Raw genomic sequence first — 18,911 nt, 5'->3', positions numbered from 1 at the left:
GAGGTCTGATGTCAGGGGAGAACAAGCAAGTCTTTGTCAGGCCCTTCAAGGAGGAGGCCCGGCCAGGGCTCTCGGGCCGCACACAGAGGGGCCTGTGCTCGCTCTGCCGGGAGCAGAGGGGCCTTCTCCATCCTGTGCGATGGGGGCCCTTTGCTGGCGCATCCTGAGCCGTCTTCCTCCACTGACACAGGAGCTGGGCAAAGTGGATGGATCCCCACCTGCTGGCCCCAGGCACTTCACACCAAAAAGGCTTAAAGCAGAGCTTACCGGCCACACCACCACCAGAAAAGCACTCTCAACAAGTCCACCCTCTTTAGCTCTGCCCCCAGTCTCCCACTCAGAATGGCACCCCTCCCTCATCATCCTTAGTCAACTCCTCCATCCTTCTCTCAACCCCCTGTCCAGCCCTCGGCTCAGGCCTCCATCTCCTCCTCGCCACCCCCTTCACTCCAGGCCCCCCAGCTCCTCTGAGAAGCCGCCTGGCTCAGGGAACTCTCCAGACTCTCTCTGGTCTCCTACAAGGCTTCACTTGTCCCAATGGCAAAGAAGGAGTGATGTCCCACTGTGTTTATCATGTTGCCGACTCCGGCTTTGAAACGCCATCATCTAGGACGAGTTCTGCACCAAGGAGATGCTTAATAAACAGCCAGTAAACGACTGAACCCACAGCACAGCCCAGAAACGGAATAGAATATTCAAGTGAGGCTTTAGATCAAAACAAAATCAGCGAACACTCATTGAGCCCTGACTATGGGCCAGGTACTACTCTGCACCCTTACGTGCATGAACTCACATCCCTGATCAGCCTCGTGTGGCAGGTCCTGTGGGCTCTCGTTCTGCAGATGATGACAAGCTGCATGAGATGTCCGGTCAGCCCGAGCTCACCAGCTGCAAGTGGCGGAGGAGGGTCCCAGCCTGGGCTGTCCAGCTGCAGACTGTGCTACTAACCACGGCAGGACACATCTCACGACAACCCCAGTGAAAGAAAATCTCACCCAAAGCCCACTCTGATGTACACCGTGCCATGTGGCCTCCCTTAAAACCAGGGACACGGGCCTTTGCAAATGTCATCACATGTCCAGCTCCTTGTATCCACATTATGGTAACTGAAGAAAATTGGTAGATTGCCATTGCCCTACTTCCTTGGCTAGCAGCAGAGTCAGGGCAGAAAGAGCTGACACGTGGGGAAAGGGGTCCTGCGGGGCACTGATGGCCAAGCCTGCGATCACATGAACGATTCTGCAGGACTCTTCTCTCTGCCAGTTTGCAGCGGGCTCCTGACCCCTGTCTTCCTTCCTGCTTTCCAGGTCAGGCGCGGTCTCCCTCCTGGGACTTCTGGACCGGCAGCTTACAAGTCCCCAAGAGAGAAAGGAAGCTCGCCATCAGGGCCAAGCGCAGCACTGCAAGCTGATTCTCCTCTTTTCCAACCCTTCTCTGGGCTGGAAGGCAGAGCTGCAAGGAGGCCGGAGGGCTGGAAGAGGGGATTGAACAAGGGCAGCAGCTACACCGGGGGCTCCCAGCAGCAGGCTGGGAGGATGAGGTACAGCCCAGACGTCCTTTTACTCTGTACTGGCTCAGCGGTTCTGTTTCCAGGGCTGGTGGAGGCCTGGCCGTCCGTGAGGAGGGGAGGGCCTTGGTTTCTCACCTTCGAGAGCTTCCTGGGGGTGATGATGCGAATTCGGGTCCTACACTGGGGTCCCCCGGCACTACGTGGGGAGTCAGCAGGATTCAAGGACTGTCATTGGGGACAAGTTCAGAAATGGAAGTTGGACAATCAAGCCCAACCCCCTCCTAGTGACGATGGAGAAGGGAAGGGGGGGTCCAAGGGCAAAGGTGAGGCAGTGCCGGGCCTGGACCAGAACCCAAGTTAACCCTGATGCCAGGCATTCCGTCCCTCCCTCCCTCCCTTCCTTCTTTCGTCCCTTTGCCCTGCCCTGCAGGCCGAGGCGTAGTGTGTTTGCCAGCACCGGAGGGATCTCCAGAGGATTTCCGGGCACGTGCACCCCTGACTCCGCTGAGTTGCCATGGCTCCTCCCAGCTCTGCAGTCTGAAGCCCTACTTGAGGGACCCTTCCAAGGGCGAGTCTTAGTTGTAGAATCTCCTCCTTGGCTTACCGGAAGCTTCACCTATTTATAGGTAGGGTGATGCATAGCATACACAGTGGAAGAGGGACAGTTAGAAGAGGGTTTGAATCCTGACCACCTAATAGCTGTGGGCCTTGGGCAAGATGCTTCGTCATTCTGAGCTGCAGTCTCCTCTTCTGTAGGCGACACCGAGACTCCCTCCTGCTGTGCTTGTGAACATCCAATGCCGTGACCTTTAGAGACCTTGGCACATCTGGGGACGTGTGCAGGTCAGCAAGGTCAATTCTAAACCAGACATCCATCTCCAACCAGCAAGTGTGCCTGGAGGTCATGGGCACCAGGCTCTGTGCTGGGTTAGAATAAATTCTATATAATATAAATGTGCATATACATGTATATATGCACTTACATATATATCATGCACGTATACACATGAGAATGTGCATATACATAACATATATATATATATACATCTATATATATTTTTTCTAAGAGAAAGGTAGAAGGACAGATACAGTTTTAAAAATCTCTTGCAGTTTTCACTGTGAAGAAGCAGACCCAGGTCTCTGTAAAGTTGAATTTTGCCACCAGGCAGCTATGCTGTTCAATCAGTGTTTCTGGATGATGGAAATGGATTCCTCCTTCTCCTCTTTCTACTACTTTTCTTGCCCCCCAACCCTTATCCTATTCTGCTCACTAACACCTCCATAGCGTCAGAGAAGAGATGAACTCAAATTAGTCAATTTGATTATTTTCAGTCACCGCTGGGAACGAGGTGGGAGGATGGCGACTAACGGATTTTTAAAAGCAGAGCTGAGGCATTATCTGTGCATGACGATGCCTCTGGCTATTTCCTCCCCACCACCATCACAGAGAACTGAGTTCATGAGAGTGGTGTTCTGTACTCTCTCCCAGATCCCAACTCCTACTCATCCTTCAGTGCCCAGCTCACATGGCCCCTGTTGGAAGCCTTCCCTGACTTGCCTGGGCAGAGGGCAGGCTCCCTCTCTGCACCCATATCACTTTGTTCATGTCGGGGCTCTTGCCCACCACCTGCTCCCATGACTGTTGGTTCCTCTGTCTTCGTCATGAGCTTAGGAACTCCTCGAGGGGCTGACTGGGCTTGATTTGTCTTGATGCTTCCAGGCCTAGCACAGTGTCTGGGGCATGGTGAGGGCTCAGGTATTATCTGTTTAATGAATGTGCACATTTTTAAAGAGAACACTCTTATTTTAGTGTTCAACAGAGAGAGGGTTTCAGAAATGGGTATTTGTTTTCTGACCAGAAAAAAACAGAAGATCTAAATGCCATCATTTCTACTAGAATAGCACGGACTGTTGCCAGCCACTTTCTCTCATCAGAAAAAAGGCTCCTGTTCTAACCATTCACCAGCAATTTGTGCAACAAGATGCACGTGAAGGGCTGTCAGCACTTACCACTCCCCAGGGCCCTGGGGGTGGAAAGGCCATGTATCTACCCTCACAACCTCCCATTCGGCTGATCTGTATGAACCCACTTTATAGCTGAGGAAACTGTTATAATATTACAACGAGCAGATATAAAATATGCACTTTAGAGTACAGGGGATCAAATAAAATTCGGCCCTTTGCTTTGTAAGACTGCAACTTTATCAGGCCATCCATCTTTGCTTAAAGCTCTGTTACCAGCTCTGAGCTGTCCTCAGAGTGGACTCAACCCTCTCAGCTCGACATTGAAGGTCCCTGGTTAATCCTCCCAGCTTTTGTCTCCGAGTGAGTCCCTCTCTCTCAGACTCACCTCACCTCACCTGCACAGCCACAGCGAGTGACAGTGCCACAGTCCCTCCAAGAGGCAGCCCTCGTGTATGCTTCTCCTCTACCTGGAGACCTTCCCTGAAGTTTCTCACCCTCCCCGATATTCACCTAGCAGACCACCCCTCATCTCTAGGACGGAGTGGAGACAGCGTGTCCCCAGGAAGCTTCCCCGGCTCTGCCCCTCACTCTGCTCACATGCTTCCAAGGACGGGGAGCTCACTACCTCAAGTGCCCCACCTCTTGGTCCCTCACACCCGCTCTGATCAGAACACTGATAACTGGGGTGCTGTCTCGTCACTAGCAGGCCTCCTAGTGAAACCATAAGCAACTTGAGGGCAGGAGCTGAACCTCAGCATCCTTTTGCCCGGTGTCTAGCACTGGCGCTGACACAGAACAGGCACTCACATGTTTGCTGAACGGATTGGTCCTCCCTCTACCCAGAAGGCCAGACTTGGCAATAGTCTAGGTGGATGAATTCCAAGAGAATTGGTGCCAGTGACCTGTGGGAGGTCCCAGGGGAAATCCCTACTCTAGCAAATTGGTACCACGATGACCAAATTAGGACAACTGCTCACTTGGACCTTGATTTATCGATGCATCTTCTCCAAGCAGCCTTGAACCAGTGCCGGGCCACAGGCTCCTAGGACAGGGAAGCCAAGTCTCATTTACCTCCAGAGTGTCAGTACCTAGTATCCAATACGGGTTTTCGAATGAATGGCAAACACTGTACTGGGCAAGAACATCCATCTTTATTTCTATTTCAGGATGTTTTAGGGATGAAGCCTTTGAGACTCTCTGGGGAAGAGGGAGGAAGGGTACAGGGTTCTCTGGAAAAGCCAACCAGAACATAAAAGCCCAAGTCTTCACGGTGGCTCATGAGGCCTCTGCACCATCTGACCACTCCTCTCTGTCCTCACCTCCTTCCACTGTCCCTCGTTCCTTCTGTTCCAATCCTATTGGCCACTTGCAGTTCCTTAAAGCCCAAGCACATCCCCACCCGACAGCCTTTGTTCCCTTTTCCCTTCAAGCCTCCCTCCTTCACTTTGTTCGGGTCCTGCTCCAATGACACCTAATCAGGGGGGCCTTCCCTGGTATCCTGCCTAAAACAGCAATGCCTGTTCCCCCAACTTCCTCTCTCTCTCTGACTTGGCTTTATTATCATTATTTTTGCTTTATTTTTTCCATAACACTTAATACTACCTGGTATAATATATGCTTATTTATTTATTGACACTCCCCTGACCCCACTAGAATGCAAGCTTGAAGAGAACAGAAATTTTGTTTGTTTTTTGTTTTGTGCGGATCCCTAACACCTAGAATACCCCTGCTGCGTAGGACATGCTCCATACATATTTGTGGAATGCATGGATGGCTGGATAAATGAATGCCCCACAAGAGCTAACAGTCCACAGTCAAGGAAGAAAGCCAGTGCTGTGGGCCTGGACGAACACGTGCTTGAAACTTAACTGTCTCACTGAGGGGTCAGGACACCTGCTCCCGAATCAGCTGGCTCCAACTGTGAGGACATTCCTTTGGGTCTTGGAAGTATGCTGGTTTGAAGTGAATAAGCTGCTGGAGGTGAGTTAGTTTTCAGCTACTATCCGATGGGACAAAGGATGGACTCAACAGGCCTGGAGGGTGGTGAGACCTGAGGTTGGATGTAACAGGGCAAACCTTCAAATGGCCAAACCACAGAGGGCGATCTGGCCAAGGCGAGGTGAGGGCAGGCCGCTATTGAAGAGGAACTCTGAAATCAAGATTAACAGCTCTTACCTTCCTTAACTGTGTGTGTAGACAAGATCTGTCCCTAGACTTTAGGCACAGGTTCAAATGCAACCCAATGAGGGCTCAAAGCTGTACTGAAATACCTCTGATTAAGCTGACATTTTTTGAGGTTTACTATAAGCAAGAAACTATGCTAACGCATTATCGTCTCCTTTGAGCCTCACCACAAGCTTACCACACAGGGAGGACCGTCCCCATCTTACGGATGGGGAAACAGAAGCTCAGGAGTTTACAACGATCTACGCAAAATCACTCAACCAATAAATAGCAGAGCTGAGATTTGAAGTCAGGTCTAACTTCAAAAGCTCTTCTCCTTCCTCTGAAGTACGCTATAGCTCAGGGACCCCTCTGGGGAAAGAAACCATAAGAGGAAGAAAGGAAGGGAGCACAAGATAAATCTGTTCCCCTCAAGAATGAGAATCTGGTATAAGGACCAAGTCTGGGATAAAATAATCCCAGGAATTCAGAATTGGAAAATACCTGAGAAATCACCTGGTCTTACCTTCTCAGCTTTATGAAGTGCTTCTGGTTTTAGTTTTGAGGGAAAAACCAGGATATCTAAATGCAAAAGAAGAGCTTTAGGAAAGGACAGCAGAAGGTAACAGCAGCAACCACTGAAAGAGTAACAGGTGTGACATTATCTCAGTGTACCGTCACTTCCTTCGTGACTCCTGACCTTGGATGTGTGGGTGCCCTGGGCCAGCTTAAAGGAGGTGTGCTAATACAACCAAGTCCAAGGAGCTGAAATCAGCAGACCTTGAGTCATTGGAGAGGGATGTCAGCCCGTGTCAGGTCCAAGTTCAATGATGAAGTTCAAGTAGGTGTGGCCCTCTCCTTCCAGATAAGAAGAAAAGTGCCCATAACGGAGAAGGTGAAAGAGGGAGAAAACCAACGTGCTGGCGGTGAGGGAAGAGGGCAAGGGGAGTGGTGATCTGAGGCTGGTGCACCGCAGTGCCGAATTTACCTCTAAATTCAGCTGCATTTACCTCTAAAAATGTTATAGCAAGTGAGATGCCAGCCAGACTTCCGGCATGAGACCTAAATTCCATGCCAGGTGGGCTACTTCTCTCCCTGCTGGTCTCAATCTGGATGGCAAGAAAGAAGCCCTCAAATGCATTCCGCAGGGACAAAGCGACCTCCAGCAACAGCTCTAATCTGCTCTCCCCCTGCATGTAGTTCCAAGCAACTCTGTTTCCTGCCTAAACACTAAAAAGACTCAAGATAGCAACGGCTCCCACTCAGAATGCAGTTATAGAACCCAGGGACATTTAAGCACTTCAAAATTACAGCTACTTTGAAGTGCACATCAATTCTTCATTATGTCCTTGTTTTTTTTTGTTTTTGTTTTTTTTCCTTGTACATGTATGTGGTGTTAGGAAGCATGGCTTCCAATCAGAGATGACAAATCTGGTGGAAGGACCATCCTCAATACTTCCAGGTATCCTGTAAGCCTGCATATCGCAGATTCTCTGCACTACAATGTTGGTCATCACCGTGCTGCTGGCTATAAGCAAAGACAGTTGATTCTTACCTGGAGATCTCCCTTGTGACTCAGATTCACCAATCCAGGCTGATGGAACGAACCAGATGAGCTGTTTGGCCAAGACAAGTCTGGCTCCCTAAATCAGGGATATGGTCCCCGAGAGTCCTGTGCTTTCTCTGTCCTTGGTGAGTGATAACCTGCAGAAAGGGAATGCAAGTCATGTTACTAGGCGAGGCCGTTTCCTCTTCTCCTCTCGTCAAAATACATTCTTTTAAGGAGAGCAGAGAGAGTCCCAGAATCACAGATTACTAGGGCTGGAAGAAATGCAATAACCTTGTCTAATGCTTCTGTAGTTGAGGAAACTGAGGCTCAGAGAAGAAAAGAACTTCATTCAAGGGTTTAGCCGCTCGGGATGAGATTCCAGATTAGAATGTGTCTCTGACTCTCTGGTCTCTGGAATTTTTTAAAAAAGCAGCCACATGATCGGGCTGACTTCTCAAACAAGTGGTCACTGACCCTGAATAGAAGTCTTTTCTTTTATTTAATGGATTTTCAAAACGAGAGGCGGCACTTTTTTCCACATTGCTGTTTTTGTAGTTTTACCCCTGGGAGCTCACTGAGTAAAAGAGTCCACCTCAGGCATGGCGTTGGGAGGGGTCTCCCTTTTTCTCATTAGAAAAATATTGTTATGGAATAGTGGGACCTGTGGGCACAGCAGTGGGTAGACCTGGTCTTTTAATGATAGATGTATGTGCACCCAGCCTCTAGGTCTCCTGGTCTCTCTCTGTCTCTGTCTCTATCTCTCTGTCTCTTTCTGTCTGTCTGTCTCTCTCTCCATGTTTCAGGAAAACACAGGAACAGACATGGATTTTCCTCCCATGAGTATCATTTATTATGTGATTTTTCTTTTTTTTATTTTTATTAAAGTCTAGTTGATTTACAACGTTGTATTACTTTCTGGTGTACAGCAAAGTGATTCAGTTATACATATACACACACACATATATGTTCTTTTTCATACTCTTTTCCATTATGGTTTATTACAGGATATTGAATATAGTTCCCTGTGCTACACAGTAGGACCTTGTTGTTTTATTATGTGATTTTTCTGAACACCGAACATTTGAACAGCCACTCCTCGGGGCCAAAAACCAAAACCAAAGAAGGGATCTCACATTTGTTAAGCAAATAACGTCTAACAAGCACATCCGGTGAATCTTGCATTTTCCTAATTTGTCCTCAAAAATTCTGCTAAAGGTACCAGGAACTCCATTTTTCCAAAGGGTTAGGGAACCGAGCTAGAGAGAACTAGAATGCCCTGAAGAGTCGTAAAGAAAATTCGGTGCAGAACTCATGGTGAAAATTCGGTGCAGGCATGAACTCATATCTAACTCCCAAATCGATGTTTTGTCCATCTAAACCGGACTAGAGCTATTAGGCCAAAACGCTAGGAGTTGTCTTATTCTTCCAGTGTGTTAGCTGGAAGGCAGGAGAAAGTTCTTTGGCAGCTGTTAACGTTGTAAGGACGTGAAGGGTTATTCTCGTTAGATTCTCATTCAGACAGGAGGCTCTAAAGGCCCCGGCTTCCTGCATGCTGCCGGCCAGGGCTCATGTGCCCCAGAGAAGCCAGGCTGGCCCTGGCTCTGGGCAACCAGAGGGCCCGTCAGGAAATCGTGATCATCAACGCTGGGCCTCTGTTCCTGTTCTGGGACAGGGCTGGAGAGATGGGGTGGGGATGGAGAAAGAGGAAGAGAAAACAGGAAGTTGGGGGGAAGGGAAGGAAATGATAGAGAAAACACAGCGACTTTAGCCTGATGAGAAAGTGATTTCTGAGCGCTGCATTTTGGGAAACCAGGTCACAGTGGTAGTGGCGGAGAGGAGTTCTGTTTCCTCTGAACTTGGGGTTGTGCCTGTGAATTCCCATCAGAGCACAGCCTGAGGAAGAGGGTGCCTGCCACAGGTGCTGTTTCCCAGGGGCACCCGAGTGCAGACACTGGAGAAGGTGAATTTCTAAAGAAGAATCCCCAGGTGAGACCACCTCCCTCACCTCTCGGCTGTAGTTGAGGCCAGATAAGTCACAAAAGGACCTGGAAACAAGAAAAGCTTTCGAGGTGATCAGGCATCAGGGGCGCTATCCCATCCCCACCGCTTTCCTTCTCAAATGCTCTCAAAATTATAACTCATTTTCAGTGTATTTGATTTGGACTTGATTCCCCCAGTGGGCCAGGAAGAATCCCGCTTTCTTCTACCGCAAAACTAAGAGGGTCAGGCCAGCAGAACGCTGAGTCTCCTCCAGACCATGACTCTAGGAAGATACTTCCAGAATCTTTCCCTACCATTTTGTCCACTCTACTTCATTACAGACACTACAAAAGTTCCCCAACTCCCACTGTGCATCATGAAGGCTGGCAGTCACCTGGTGAGTTGAACAACCACACAAATAGACAACCCTAATAATAATCTAATCACACTGTAATACCAATACTAATAATACTCTACAGTTTCCCGATGGGTACTAGAAGGTGGGCAGGGAACACAGAGCCCCCTAACAGGCAAGCCCTCAGATACCAATTCCACCCACTCCAGTGGTTCCCCAAACTGGTTGTGCAACTGGAGAAGCTAAAAAGAAAAAAGTACCATCCCAACCTGGAGTAGGGGCCAAGCTTCTGGAGAGTTTTATGTCACCAATTGGCTCTGGTCCACGGACCAGCATTTAGATACCTTGGATCCTAACCCAGCCCTCACCAGGTCCCACCTCCTCCCATCTTACTGATTGAATCACGGAGACCCTACCGTGGAGGAGCTCGCTCCAGGGATCTGTCCTTGACTCTCTAAACTACTCCCCCACCATCCAAATAAACACAGAGCAATAAAAAGTAAGCCTATCTTTGAGAGGATTCCAAGCTTTTTGAAGAGATGGCTGGTGGTTTCCTGTCTGAGTCACTCACAGGCCAGAGGTCCCTCAGGGAGGACAGAGTTCGAGCAGGGAAAGACACTTACAACCCCCGTCTAGGTCCCCACCAGCAGCCCAACCTCACACAACATCCACAAGTCTGCTTCCGTCGCCAGTGGTTATGAATGACCAGAGCTGCTGCCAGCGCCACTCTGCTCCATGAAGGACACTGACACCACCTGAGACTGTCAGGAGGTGGCACTTCGGCACACCTGGCAGCCAGCAAAACACTTTTCAGTATCTTGTCTTCTTTGGTCATCTTAAGAGAGGGACGAAGCATGGGATCATAAGCACATTTTAAAAATGGGGAAGCTGAAATCTAGAGACATAAAATGACTTCTCCCGGGTCACACAAAAGAACCGAAACTAGAACAGGCATCTCCTGACCTCCAGTCCAGTGACCTGTGACCTTTTCGCTACCTCCTGTGCTCCCCTTACCCCCCCACGCCCCCATTCACGGGAGGGGCTGACAACAGCTGTGTGTCTTCCGCTTTTGCATGGTTCTGGAAGTGACAGGGCTGGGCAGGGGGCAAACTGAGAGAAGGCGATGCATACAGATGGTGAGAGGCCTGGAGGGCCTGGAAGACCACCCTCCTGTCCGCCAGGCTGAGCAGACACAGAATCTAAAGCCCGGGAGGGAGCCTGCTTGTTCAAGCCCCAAGTTAACCAGCAGCGGAGCCTATCCCGAGTCAGGGAACCTCATTACGGCCTCTCCCACAGCACCAGGAGCCCTGGCCAATGAGAAGAATTACAAACGGGTAGGTTTTTTGTTTGTTTGTTTGTTTTTTAATCTTTATTAGAGTATAATTGCTTTACAACGGTGTGTTAGTTTCTGCTTCATAACAAAGTGAATCAGCTATATGTATACAGATATCCCCATATCCCCTCCCTCTTGTGTCTCCCTCCCACCGTCCCTATCCCACCCCTCTAGGTGGTCTCAAACCACCAAGCTGATCTCCCTGTGCTATGCGGCTGCTTCCCACTAGCTATCTATTTTACATTCGATAGTGTATATATGTCCATGCCACTCTCTCACTTCTTCCCAGCTTACCCTTCCCCCTCCCCTTGTCCTCAAGTCCATTCTATACGTCTGTGTATTCCTGTCCTGCCCCTAGGTTCTTCAGGACCATTTTTTTTTTTTTAGATTCCATATACGTGGAAGCATACAGTATCTGTTTTTCTCTTTCTGACTTACTTCACTCTGTATGACAGACTCTAGGTCCATCCACCTCACTACAAATAACTCAATTTCGTTTCTTTTTATAGCTGAGTAATATTCCATTGTATATATGTGACACATCTTCTTTATCCATTTCTCTGTCAATGGACACTTAGGTTGCTTCCATGTCCTGGCTATTGTCAATAGAGCCACAATGAACATTGTGGTACATGACTCTTTTCGAATTATGGTTTTCTCAGGGTATATGCCCAGTACTGGGATTGCTGGGTCGTATGGTAGTTCTATTTTTAGTCTTTTAAGGAACCTCCATACTGTTCTCCATAGTGGCTGTATCAGTTTACATTCCCACCAACAGTGCAAGAGGGTTCCCTTTTCTCCACACCCTCTCCAGCATTTGTTGTTTGCAGATTTTTTGATGATGGCCATTCTGACTGGTGTGACGTGATACCTCATTGTAGTTTTGATTTGCATTTCTCTAATGATTAGCGATGTTGAGCATTCTTTCACGTGTTTGTTCGCGATCTGTACATCTTCTTTGGAGAAATGTCTATTTAGGTCTTCTGCCCATTTTTGGATTGGGTTGTTTGTTTTTTTTGATATTGAGCTGCATGAGTTGCTTGTAAATTTTGGAGATTAATCCTCTGTCAATTGCTTCACTTGCAAATATTTTCCCCCATTCTGAGGGTTGTCTTTTGTCTTGTTTATGGTTTCCTTTGCTGTGCAAAACCTTTTAAGTTTCATTAGGTCCCATTTGTTTATTTTTGTTTTTATTTCCATTTCTCTAGGAGGTGGGTCAGAAAGGATCTTGCTTTGATTTATGTCATAGACTGTTCTGCCTAAGTTTTCCTCTAAGAGTTTTATAGTGTCTGGCCTTACATTTAGGTCTTTAACCCATTTTAGTTTATTTTTGTGTATGGTGTCAGGGAGTGTTCTAATTTCATTCTTTTACATGTAGCTGTCCAGTTTTCCCAGCACCACTTATTGAAGAGGCTGTCTTTTCTCCATTGTATATTCTTGCCTCCTTTATCAAAAATAAGGTGGCCATATGTGCATGGGTTTATCTCTGGGCTTTCTAACCTGTTCCATTGATCTATATTTCTGTTTTGGTGCCAGTATCATACTGTCTTGATTACTGTAGCTTTGTAGTATAGTCTGAAGTCTGGTAGCCTGATTCCTCCAGCTCCGTTTTTCTTTCTCAAGATTGCTTTGGCTATTTGGGGTCTTTTGTGTTTCCATACAAATGTGAAATTTTTTGTTCTAGTTCTGTGAAAAATGCCATTGGTAGTTTGATAGGGATTGCATTGAATCTGTAGATTGCTTTGGGTAGTAGAGTCATTTTCACAGTGTTGATTCTTCCAATCCAAGAACATGGTATATCTCACCATCTGTTTGTATCATCTTTAATTTCCTTCATCAGTATCTTAGTTTTCTTCATACAGGTCTTTTGTCTCCTTACGTAGGTTTATTCCTAGGTATTTTATTCTTTTTGTTGCAATGGTAAATGGTTGTGTTTCCTTAATTTCTCTTTCAGATTTTTTATCATTAGTGTATAGGAATGCAAGAGATTTCTGTGCATTAATTTTGTATCCTGCTACTTTACCAACTTCATTGATTAGCTCTAGTAGTTTTCTGGTAGCATCTTTAGGATTCTCTATGTATAGTATCATGTCATCTGCAAACAGTGACAGCTTTACTTCTTCTTTTCTGATTCGGATTCCTTTTATTTCTTTTTCTTCTCTGACTGCTGTGGCTAAAACTTCCAAAACTATGTTGAGTAATAGTGGTGAGAGTGGACAACCTTGTCTTGTTCCTGATCTTAGTGGAAATGGTTTCAGTTTTTCACCATTGAGAACGATGTTGGCTGTGGGTTTGTCATATATGGCCTTTATTATGTTGAGGTGAGTTCCCTTTATACCTACTTTCTGGAGGGTTTTTATCATACATAGGTGTTGAATTTTGTTGAAAGCTTTTTCTGCATTTTTTGAGATGATCATATGGTTTTTCTCCTTCAATTTGTTAATATGGTTTATCACATTGATAGATTTGTGTATATTGAAGAATCCTTGCATTCCTGGGATAAACCCACTTGATCATGGTGTATGATCCTTTTTTTTTTTTTTTAATCAAGCCAAATTCCTTCACTCAATGGATTCTCACTGAGCCCTGTTCTTTTTTTTTAATTAATTAATTATTTTGGCTGTGTTGGGTCTTCGTTTCTGTGCGAGGACTTTCTCTAGTTGCAGTGAGCGGGGGCCACTCTTCATCGCAGTGCACGGGCCTCTCACTGTCGCAGGCTCTCCTGTTGTGGAGCACAGGCTCCAGACGCGCAGGCTCAGTAGTTGTGGCTCACGGGCCTAGTTGCTCCGTGGCATGTGGGAACTTCCCAGACCAGGGCTCGAACCTGTGTCCCCTGCATTGGCAGGCAGATTCTCAACCACTGCGCCACCAGGGAAGCCCTGTATGATCCTTTTAATGTGCTATTGGATTCTGTTTGCTAGTATTTTGTTGAGGATTTTTGCATCTATGTTCATCAGTGATATTGGCCTGTAGTTTTCTTTCTTTGTGACATCTTTGTCTGGTTTTGGTATCAGGGTGATGGTGGCCTCGTAGAATAAGTTTGGGAGTGTTCCTCCCTCTGCTATATTTTGGAAGAGTTTGAGAAGGATAGGTGTTAGCTCTTCTCTAAATTTTTGATAGGATTCGCCTGTGAAGCCATCTGGTCCTGGGCTTTTGTTTGTGGAAGATGTTTAATCACAGTCTCAATTTCAGTGCTTGTGAATGGTTTGTTTATATTTCCTATTTCTTCCTGGTTCAGTCTCTGAAGGTTGTGCTTTTCTAAGAATTTGTCCATTTCTCCCTGGTTGTCCATTTTATTTGCATACAGTTGCTTGTAATAATCTCTCATGATCCCTTGTATTTTTGCAGTGTCAGTTGTTACTTCTCCTTTTTCATTTCTAATTCTATTGATTTGAGTCTTCTCCCTTTTTTTCTTGATGAGTCTGGCTAACGGTTTATCAATTTTGTTTATCTTTTCAAAGAACCAGCTTTTACTTTTATTGATCATTGCTATCATTTCCTTCATTTCTTTTTCATTTATTTCTGATCTGATCTTTATGATTTCTTTCCTTCTGCTAACTTTGGGGTTTTTTCGTTCTTCTTTCTCTAATTGCTTTAGGTGTAAGGTTAGGTTGTTTATTTGAGATGTTTCTTGTTTCTTGAGGTAGGATTGTATTGCTCTAAACTTCCCTCTTAGAACTGCTTTTGCTGCATCCCATAGGTTTTAGGTCGTTGTGTTTTCATTGTCATTTGTTTCTAGGTATTTTTTGATTTCCCCTTTGATTTCTTCAGTGACCTCTTGGTTATTTAGTAGTGTATTGTTTAGCCTCCATGTGTTTGTATTTTTTACAGATTTTTTCCTGTAATTCATATCTAGTCTCATAGCGTCGTGGTCGGAAAAGATACTTGATACAGTTTCAATTTTCTTAAATTTACCAAGGCTTGATTTGTGACCCAAGATATGATCTATCCTGGAGAATGTTCCATGAGCACTTGAGAAGAAAGTGTATTCTGTTGTTTTTGGATGGAATGTCCTATAAATATCAATTAAGTCCATCTTGTTTAATGTATCATTTAAAGCTTGTGTTTCCTTATTTATTTTCATTTTGGATGATCTATCCATTGGTGAAAGTGGGGTGTGAAAGTCCCCTACTCTTGATTGTGTTACTGTTGATTTCCCCTTTTATGGCTGTTAGTATTTGTTTTATGGATTGAGGTGCTCCTCTGTTGGGTGCATAAATATTTACAATTGTTATATCTTCTGGATTGATCCCTTAATCATTATGTAGTGTCCTTCTTTGTCTCTTGTAATAGTCTTTATTTTTAAGTCTATTTTGTCTGATATTAGAATTGCTACTCCAGCTTTCTTCTGATTTCTATTTGCATGGAATATCATTTTCCATCCCCTCACTTTCAGTCTGTATGTGTCCCTAGGTCTGAAGTGGGTCTCTTGTAGACAGCATATTTATGGGTCTTCTTTTTGTATCCATTCAGGCAGTTTGTGTTTTTGTTGGAGCATTTAATCCATTTACATTTAAGGTAGTTATCAATATGTATGTTCCTATTACCATTTTCTTAATTGTTTTGAGTTTGTTATTGTAGGCCTTTTCCTTCTCTTGTGTTTCCTTTAGCTGTTGTTGTAAAGATGGTTTGGTGGTGCTGAATTCTCTTAGCTTTTGCTTGTCTGTAAAGGTTTTAATTTCTCTGTCGAATCTGAATGAGATCCTTGCTAGGTAAAGTAATCTTGGTTGTAGGTTTTTCCCTTTCATTACTTTAAATATGTCCTGCCACTCCCTTCTGGCTTGCGGAATTTCTGCTGAAAGATCAGCTGTTAACTTTACGGGGATTCCCTTGTATGTTATTTTTTTTCCCTTGCTGCTTTTAATATTTTTTCTTTGTATTTAATTTTTGATAGTTTGATTAATATGTGTCTTAGCGTGTTTCTCCTTGGATTTATCCTGTATGGGACTCTCTGTGCTTTCTGGACTTGATTGACTATTTCCTTTCCCATATTAGGGAAGTCTTCAGTTATAATCTCTTCAAATATTTTCTCAGTCCCTTTCTTTTTCTATTCTTCTTCTGGGACCCTTATAATTCGAATTTTGGTGCATTTAATGTTGTTCCAGAGGTCTGTCTGTTGTTCCATAAGACTGTCCTCAGTTCTTTTCATTCTTTTTTCTTTATTCTGCTCTGCAGTAGTTATTTCCACTATTTTACCTTCCAGGTCACTTATCCGTTCTTCTGCTATTGATTCCTTCTAGAGAACTTTTAATTTCATTTATTGTGTTGTTCATCATTGTTTGTTTGCTCTTTATTTCTTCTAGGTCCTTGTTAATCATTTCTTGTATTTTCTCCATTCTATTTCCAAGATTTTGGATCATCTTTACTATCATTACTCTGAATTCTTTTTCAGGTAGACTGCCTATTTCCTCTTCATTTGTTTGGTCTAGTGGGTTTTTACCTTGCTCCTTCATCTGCTGTGTATTTCTCTGTCTTCTCATTTTGTTTAACTTACTGTGTTTGGGGTCTCCTTTTTGCAGGCTGCAGGTTCGTAGTTTCCATTGTTTTTGGTGTCTGCCCCCAGTGGCTAAGGTTGGTTCAGTGGGTTGTGTAGCCTTCCTGGTGGAGGGGACTGGTGCCTGTGTTCTGGTGGATGAAGCTGGATCTTGTCTTTCGGGAGGGCAGGACCGCGTCTGGTGGTGTGTTTTGGGGTGTCTGTGGCCTTATTATGATTTCAGGCAGCCTCTGTGCTAATGGATGGGGCTGTGTTCCTGTCTTGCTAGTTGTTTGGCATGGGGTGTCCAGCACTGTCGCTCGCTGGTCATTGAGTGGAGCTGGGTTGTAGCATTGAGATGGAGATCTCCAGGAGAGCTTCTGCCGTTTGATATTACGTGGGGCTGGGAGGTCTCTGGTGGACCAATGTCCTAAACTCGGCTCTCCCACCTCAGAGGCACAGGCCTGACACCTGGCCGGAGCACCAAGACCCTGTCAGCCACATGGCTCAGAAGAAAAGGGAGGAAAAAAAGAAAGAACGAACGAATGAAAGAAAGAAAGAAAAGAAAAGAAAATTTTAAAGTTGTTAAAATAAAAAATTTTTAAAAATTATTAAAAATAAAAAAATTAAAAAGTAATAAAAAAAAAGAAAGAAGAGAGCAACCAAACCAAAAAACAAATCCACCAATGATAACAAGCACTAAAAACTGTACTAAAAAAAAAAAAAGGGACAGACAGAACCCTAGGACAAATGGTAAAAGCAAAGCTATACAGACAAAATCACACAAAGCAGCATACACATTCACACTCACAAAAAGAGAAAAAGGAAAACTATATATATATATATATATCTTTTGGGAAGTCTGAATTCTTCTGCCAGCATTCAGTAGGTGTTCTGTAGGAGTTGTTCCACATGTAGATGTATTTCTGATGTATTTGTGGGGAGGAAGGTGATCTCCAAGTCTCACTCCTCCACCATCTTGAAGGTCTCTCCCAAACGGGTCGGTTTGTAGATAACAAATATGACTCCTGTTCATTAGGGACCTGTGGCGCATCAGGCGTCATTTAATGCTGGACACCTGGTGACTCCCTGAAACCTCTCAGCAGCCACACTAGACAGATGGGCGTTACTCTTGCCCACTTTTACAGACGAGGAAACTGAGGCGCTTGCCCAAGGGATCCGGCCTTTGAGTCCAAGATTTGAATTCCTGCAGTCTGCCTCCAATTCCTGCTCTTAACCACTATGTGCTTAATACTCCATCTCAAAGCACTTGCATTAAAAAAAAAGAAAAAAGGAAAGAAAGGGAGAGGCATGCAGAACAGTCAATTAGTGGAAAGAAACGGGTAAATGGAAGGGCAGTAGGAACAGATAACACCTTCATTCCAAAGGCAGAGGAAAGGAGGAAACTCTCCAGGCGGGGAAATATTGATTGAAAGGTGCTGAACAGGCAGGACCGGGTTTCTGGTCCCCAGCCCTTTGTGGGTGGCAGCCCCCCGGTGTCAGCCAGCACCAGTAAATGACTTCCTGGCCTTGGTGCTGACACCGCACCCCTCGTGGGAGGCGGAAGCGGAGTGGGCTGGGGAGGGGATGGAGGGAGGGTCCAAGATGGGAGAGTCATCAGGGTGGGTGGAAGGGATGATGTTTCGGGAACCCAGCTCCCCTGTCACAGAGGGTGGGACCCACTGGTCAGGCTGGCTAGCAAGGCTCTGCCGAGTGTCCCCACCTCAAACGGTGAGTGCATACACTCCCAGGGCCACCCGGTTCTGGGGATGCTGGGTGAGTTCAGCCTCACAAAGACCCGGAGAGCAGGGCAGGACAGGGATCATCCCTCACCATTTCACAGACGGGGAGACTAGAGCCGCAGTAATGATAGTCATGACATCATCGCCATCATCATCGTTATCACCATCGTCATGGCAGCCACCATTTGTTGGAGCCTGTCATGCACCAGGAAATGAACTAGATGCTTTACATGGGTTACTCAGTAAACATCAACTCTGTGAGGGCCGTAACATTATTCCTAATTTATAGTTGAGACAAGCTAAATAATATCCTAAAGGTCAAAAAGCTAGTTGGCTAGGAGGAAGGATTTGAACTGCTGTCTGACATTTTGGCCCATGGTGTCACCTCTAAGCCACATGTGCCGTGAAATGGTGACAGGCTCTGCCCATGACTGATGGTGCTAACCCACAGCCAACTTTTGAGCTGTTAAAGCACATAGGTACAGGTCTTTATAAACTTAAATATATTATCCACACTCCAACTATACTAAGTGCACATACAAGGTTACATACAATTAAGGTGACCGCGTGATTTATCCTCCAAACCTGGGTACTTCTGAGAGTGAAAAGGGTCTATTAATAATGCTGCTGGAACAACAGGCATGACCCAGGCCTGTGCCAGGCACACGAGGACATAGGGTCATCCGGGTATAACCCACAGTCCCGGGGTGGGTTCTTTTATGTCTCACTGTGTCGGTGGGAAACTCTCCTGAACGATCCCCTGCTTTTCAATCCACCCAAACACTCCTTGGCAACAATTCACTCTCCCTCTGCTCACCAGAAAGTCTTCTAAGTCCATTGG

The 18,911-nt window shown here is 45.7% G+C and overlaps 1 protein-coding gene across 3 annotated transcripts in view; it reads right to left on the bottom strand.

The window, feature by feature from the left end:
- Positions 1–18,911, bottom strand: part of CYRIA (CYFIP related Rac1 interactor A) — a 107,993-nt gene that overhangs the window by 51,419 nt on the left and 37,663 nt on the right. For all 3 annotated transcript variants that reach the window (XM_082426444.1, XM_082426445.1, XM_082426446.1), the window contains exon 2: positions 7,194–7,342. The gene's annotated coding sequence lies outside the window, so the exon portion shown is untranslated. The remainder of the gene's footprint in view (positions 1–7,193; positions 7,343–18,911) is intronic.

Source organism: Balaenoptera physalus, assembly GCF_965194825.1.
Source record: "Balaenoptera physalus genome assembly, chromosome: 15".
In the NCBI taxonomy this organism is placed as follows: Eukaryota; Metazoa; Chordata; class Mammalia; order Artiodactyla; family Balaenopteridae; genus Balaenoptera; species Balaenoptera physalus.
This window is presented reverse-complemented; position numbering and strand designations above follow the sequence as displayed.